The sequence below is a fragment of the Furipterus horrens genome, unplaced genomic scaffold (assembly GCF_987537825.1).
Source record: "Furipterus horrens unplaced genomic scaffold, mFurHor1.1.pri manual_scaffold_11, whole genome shotgun sequence".
NCBI lineage: Eukaryota > Metazoa > Chordata > Mammalia > Chiroptera > Furipteridae > Furipterus > Furipterus horrens.
In genome coordinates, this window is record NW_028327181.1 from 42,273,844 (window position 1) to 42,280,536 (window position 6,693).

The following is a 6,693-nucleotide window of genomic DNA, read 5'->3' on the forward strand; positions in this document are numbered from 1 at the left end:
AGACTTGCAGTGCCAGTAGGACAAGGCAGAGGTGATGCCGGCCAGGTCTGAGCCCGGTGTCCAGAGGCCTTGGAGCCCCCGCTGCGGCGCTGCAGACCCGGCTGCTGCCGCAGACCGCCCTGGCTGGCTTGCCGGAGAGTGAGCGCCGCTGGGAGAGCGCCGCCCAGCTGCCCCAGATGATGCTGCAGGCAGTGGGCAAGCCCCGTCGGGAACAGCTGAACCCGACCCAAGTCGCCAACTCAAAGAACTGCAAGGTACATAAAATTGTCCTTGTTTTGTAGAGCTGAAGTTCAGGGATGTCTGTGGTAGTGCCACAGCTAATGGATACACACCATATCCCCCTTGTTACAGGTGAGCAGACTGAGGTCCTGACAGGCCTCACCCCACCTGTGAAGGAGGAAATCAAGGGATGCAGCAGCAGGGGATGGCAAGCGCACGCCCAGGGGACGGGTGGCATGACCGTTTCTGCCAGAAGTTAGGGTTGCACTATTAAAAGCATCATTAACAAAGATGTATTGTTGCTGATAAAGCGTAGGCCAAGAGGGCCTTCGAATTGCTCCTGACATTTTTGCACTGGCTGCTCATTAATGAAGCGGGAAGCCTGGCCCCTGACAGAGAGAGTAAAAGGGCCAGCCAACTTTGGGGGCCATGAGGAGGGAGTGTGCTCTGAATGGTAACAAAAAGGAGGTGAGGAGGGGCAACCCACAGCCAGCTTGGCTTCCTGCTGACCAGCAGGGGCTTCCCCCATGTGCCTGCAGCCCTGGGGAAAGTCTGCATTTTCTGCAGCTGCCACACCTTTGCAGCTTGCTGTTCTTTCTAACGGGTACACCCTTTCCTCTTTCTTTGCTAGAGCATGGCCAACTCGTGTGCAACCATTAAGTCCCAGATGAGTTAATTTTGCGGGGATGGGGCCTTGTTTCCTATCCCCGATTCCAGGTAGGATTCATCGCTCTCTGGCTCCATGTGCCCCTGCCCTGCCCGGAAACGGTCAGTTCTGCACCATTCCTCTGCCAGCACGGAGACCTTCTCAGGGCAGGTGCCACACCCCCACACTCCGTCCTCCGACCCCGTGAAGGGCTGAGGCCCAGCAGTAGTTGGTGATGTGTGTGGATTTGCTTTGACCTGAATGGAAACAAGTTAGAGAGAAATAAAACTCAGGCACCCTCTGGCTGCACTTCTCTAGGAAAACATATTTCTGAGGCACCATGTCCATTCCCACTGACTCAGTTGTGGGCTTGAGTCCCTGGGTGGGGCCCACAGGGGTGGGGCTGTAAAATATATGGATAATGGCCCCCACTTTAGGCTGCATGTCAAACTCTACAGGGAGGGAGCTGCAGAATACGTATTTTAGTAAGCCTTGCCCTCTGCGCATGCCCATTACTACTGTACGCAGCCAGGGCTGAGATTGGCTCGGCTGGGCCAGGCTTTACAACCTAGGCTCTAAGATACCCTAGGATCTGCTGGAGCATGTGGTGGGGGTGGGGAAGGTGCAGGCTGCCTCTCCACCCCCGAACCTGGTATCTATCTTCCAACCTGTTGTATGTATCAGGGCTCATGGGCAAGTGGTTTTTGTTTCCACACGGTGCATGTAAGAGTATAATTAGGACAACCATTCTGGAAAGCAGTCTGGCAGTATGTATTACAGATACGCAGAGCCTAAGACCAAGCAAGTTCACTCCTGGGTGTGCACCCAAAGGACATGAAGATACATGTCTGTCAGCAGATACAGTGTCGTCCCAGCTTTATTCAGAACAGCGTAAATCAAAGCAACGCATCAAGAGGCGCAAGGATAAACACGTGGGTGTGTCTGTGCCCTGGAACACAGCCCAGCTGGAAAGAGAGCAGGCTGCGCACACAGCCACTCATGGGCATGCCGGGCAAACACTGTTCTCGGTGAGGGAAGCTCCTTGCAAAAGGGTGTGCACTGCACGACTCCACTGGCGTGGAGCTCAAGGACAGGCCAAACAATTCTTGGTGACATTGGTCCAAACAGAGCTGCCTGTGGAGGTGCTGGGCTGGTGGCGCTCTGTTTCCCGAGCTGGGTGGTAGCCACATGGGTGGACATGTGTAAATATAAATCAAGCTGTATTTAGGTTCATGCACTTCATAAGCTGAGTCTTGGAAGAAAAGGTTGACGAAATGAATTCATTTAACAACCACTGGTGTCAAGGGAGAGACACCACCAGCCTCAGAGACTCTCAGATCTGGGCTCTGTCTTGACTTTGCAGCTCCCCAGTCATGTGGCCTCGGGCAAGTCCCTCACCCCTCTGGGCTCACAGGGTGACTCCCAACCACAGGGGGGTGGGGGGAGAAGACCTCCCCAACCTCAGGGCTACCAAGAGTGAGCAGTCTGTGACACTCAAGCTGGGTGTCCATAAAGGCCTGGGTCTCTTCCTGACCCCACAAAGACTGTACTCTAGGGCCAGGCAAGTCAGCAATCGGAAAGGGGGCATAAGGGCTTCCTCTGGTAGGAACACGAGACCCCGCTGCTGCTCCCCCAGCCCACAGCCAAGCCCAGCCGCCCCGGCTGCCTGAACATTCTAGTGGCCTGCTCTCTCCAGCCACCTTGGTCTCTCTCCACTTCTCCAACAGACTTTGTTTGTACCTCGCCACCGGCCCTTTGTACCTGCCCCTGCCCCAGCTCCCTGCATGGCTGGTTTCTGGTTTTTTAACTCTTGACTTTAATTCATCTCCTCTGAGAGGCTTCCTGTCAGCTCAGCCACGTGTCCCCCGACTCCTCTTGGGGAGCCCTGCCCGGCTCTAATTTCGATCATTTGTTTCCTGGTTGTCTTAGCCCTACCACACTGAGCCCCGCTGAGGCAGGTCGTGTTCCATGGGAAGGCTGCTCACAGTGTGGCCAGTGCATATGTACTGGGTAAGGGAATAACTGAATGAATAGCCAAACTTAACTTACAGCCAGCGAGGCTAAAAATATGCCCAAATGATGTTTCCATTGACCTTCCCTGAGTTATGGCTGCAGCTGCCGCCAGCTCTGACTCCAGAGGCCTCAGAGGAGACCGTGTGGCTCTGGGTGAGCCAGGCCGGCGACGCACACCCCCCAGTTCCAGCCCAGGAGGACACCCTCGCCTTTCTCACTCGTGAGAGGGGCTAGCGGTGCACCACCCCAAAGGCACACGTGCACATTTCCACAACAGCGCACCTGCAGTTAACTCCTCCAGTCTCAACACTCTAGTCTGAGGGGCCGGGGCAGGTTGAGAGTATGATTCAGGAGAGGATAAACAATGTCTGGAATTGTGCTTTGTGTCAGTTCCCCCCTTCTCTGAACAAGGGCCCTCAGCTGGAAAAACTTGAAGAGGGGTCAGAACAGTTAGCAGAGGCAGGAAATCAAATCCTTGGAAATGCTGCAGAGAAGCTGCACTTTCCACAGAGCTCAGGGTAGGGCTGAGAGTCTTGGAAGCAGTGAGGCCAGCACACCATTCCACTTCCAGGGTGAGTTCTCGCCAGCCCCGGGGAAGAGCCGGGAGTGTCTGAGGTCACACAACCCTTCTTTAATGCCTCTTTCCCACACCCCTGGGTTCTCACACACACCCAGCAGGACCTTTGGTTGCCCTCTCAACAGCCATCTGCCTTCTCCCCTAATAACCAAACTAAGACCCTATTCAGCCAATGGCAGAGTGCCTGGCCTCTAGAGCTAGGATGTCCCTTATGGTATTTTCTAGCCACGTGCAGCTATTTAAATTTAAATTAATTAAAATTAAATTTAATTAAAATTTAATGTCTTAGTCCCACTAGCTACATACAGTTCAAGTGCTCAGTAGCCACATGTGGCTAGTGGGCACCACACTGGGCAGCACAGATCTGGACACGGCCATCATCACAGAATTCTCTTAGACAGCTCAGCCCTGGAGGATGAATCCCAGCTGGTCTAAACCAACCATTGCACTCCGCTCTCCATTGCCGTTCTTCTGAACAGTGAGACATGAGGGAGACTTAGAAAGAGGGTCCTCCTGATATACCTACAATGCCTCCAGCCTTTGAAGGGGGTAGTAAAATGATGTGATGGCTGGAGCTGAGGCAGCCATCTTGCAGCTATCAGACAATAAGCCTAAGAACAAAAGCCACACTGAAAGGGGCCGAATGGGATGGGAGAAGCCTGGGGATCCACTGAGCTGTGGAACTAGCTGCCTCTTAACTTTTCTTTATGTTGCATAATTCAATGTTTTTATTATTCAAGCTACTGGACTTGGGGATTTCACTCACCTTCAGCTGAATGCTTTCTATGAAATGACACTTGCATTTAATTTTGAGGCCTCTGAATAAGTTGCTCCCTCTAAGTTAAATGTCTCTCTTCTCATCTCTTCCCAAATTTTATCCATGTTTTAAGGCACAGATCAAGGGCGATTTTCCTTTAAAAGCCTTCCCTTAACTTTTCCCACAAAAGCTGGACGCCCTCTTGTAATGCCACATTGGTCCCTGTCTTCCAGCACTTGGTACTAGCCATTGGCAGAGTGAGGGAAAGGTCTATATCCTTCTGGGCCTGTCCTCTTGTCACCACTGCGTGCAAGCATAACACGAAGAATTGTGGGGAAGGAGATAGGTTTCTATTAACAGGCTACCTATTTTGAGGGGGTTGGGAGCATTCCTGCTCTGAGCCAGCCTCACCCATGGAGTGCAGCTTTTACTTACTAAAGATTAATCTTAGATAATATGAACTTGAAAAGCATTTGAATTAATTTCTATATTTCTGAGAATTTTAGAATACTCAATTCTTATAAGCACTTGCCTTTAAAATAAGTTTTACAATATCATTCAAAGGTAGAAAATTATCTTGAGGCAGGATAGTAAGAAGCTGGGAGACTCCTTGAGAGGTAGAATAAGGGAAACTGAGACCAAAGCATTAAACAAGGCCAAATAATTTGAGCCACTGACAGCCAGCTAATGAATCACAAGGTTTTACTTTCCCTAACCAAGGACACTAAGGAACAAATGGTTTACACATTCCAGACTGTCCCAAGACAGAATGGTCTCAGTCCCAGTCCCTCTTCAATGACATTCTATTTATTTATTTATTTGTTTATGATTTGTTTATTGTTTTTCTATTACAATTGTCCCATTTTCCCTTTAATGACATTCTTGATTATGTTCTTTAAAAATAACCAGAAAGTAACCCCTGCCCCTCTATACACACATTTTGATGAATCAACATATTGAAGGACACACCTGGGAAACTAATGGATATTCCGTTAAGACCCTCCCCTGAGACCTGCCCTCAGATTCCCACAGCCAAAGAAAGATAAAAACCCTCAAGACGAAGAATCTGTGGCACACTCTCGCTAGAGCATACCCACATCTTGTCGCTCTGCTCTTTTTCTCCTAAACTCTAAGGGTCCCCATGAGGCTTTCAGCCAGGGGAACAGTGGGCAGCAGCAGCAGCTTGTCCCAGGCTGACCCCCTGAACCTGCCTCCAAGGCCCCCTTTTCCTCTGAATTCCCCGTGAGCTCACTTCTGTCACGGTGACTTGAATTTCTCAGGGAGCAAAAGCAGCCACACCTGGACTCTCCTGTTGCTTCCTCTGCCATAAGCCTTCCCTCTGTCCTACTGCCCCAGCCTTAGTCAACATGCAGTGCCCGCAGTGCACCTACGCTAGAGCACACCCACACCCTGTAAGCTGGCGTTTTTCTCCTGAACTCTCAGGAGCCCCACAAGACTTGCAACTAGGATAGCACTGGGCAGCAGCAGCTTGTCCCAGGCTTACCCTCTGGATCTGTCTTCAAAGCCTCCTTTTTCTCTGGTTTTTTCCTGTTGCTTCTACGCCCTTAAGCCCTTCCTTGTTTCACTGTGCCAGCTTTAATAAACGTACTCTCAAAATCACCTGGACTTGTGTTGTGAAATCTCTCCCACATGCAGTCAAGAATCCACACACTGCCAGTGGGCCTAAGGCAGATCCACTCTGGGCCCAGACCCCATCTGGTAACAACCTCACATTTATAACACACACACACACACACACACACACACACACACACACTTTTTAGCCATAAAAGAAAAACTCAGTAGTTTATAAAAGAACAATTGAATCCAAATTTTCCCTAACAGCATTTACAATTTATATATTTCCTTGACAATTCAAATTCCAAATGGCCTTCCTCCTTGTAAGATAAGGACAGCCATTTTTAATACCTCAGGGAATTGGGTTGACACCTAAACGACATCATAGGTTGATCCATTTATCTAAGTACTTTATCTTTTGTAAATCCTTTTACAGTTTCATTTAGCTTAGAGTGGAGGCCTTTTTAAGTTCTGTAAAAGTCTTTAATAGTTTTTCTCATTTATTCTGCCTAATTTTATAGCTGGCTTTTTCTAGTTGTACACACAAGAGATTAATTTAGAAGCATCAAAGCAACCTCATCGGTCATCTTAGTATCAACAGCAGGCCCACTGTCCTGGGGCTTGACAGCCTGAGGGGGGGCGAGGCATGATTTTCCATGTCTATTTTGGGACCTGCAGAGTCTGAACAAACTTCTAGAGAAAACCAGCCCTGACATGCATATCTCCACACAAGCCAATGTGGTGAGTGTCTCTATAGGACACCTTTACACCCTAGAGGAAATTTTCCCCAGGCAACCCCACAAAGATTCTCAGTCACCCAAGAACACCCAAGCAAGGGCCAGCGAGAACTTATCTGACGCCACTGGAACCATGATGCTTCCCAAGGCACGGGCTCCTCTCCTG

The 6,693-nt window shown here is 50.0% G+C and overlaps 1 long non-coding RNA gene across 1 annotated transcript; it reads left to right on the top strand.

The window, feature by feature from the left end:
- Nucleotides 1-220: 220 nt before the first annotated feature.
- On the top strand, nt 221-509 carry LOC149997388 (uncharacterized). Its single transcript, XR_016514267.1, has 2 exons — nt 221-254; nt 352-509. It is a non-coding gene; the product is annotated as an uncharacterized LOC149997388 (long non-coding RNA).
- The last annotated feature ends 6,184 nt before the right edge of the window (nt 510-6,693 follow it).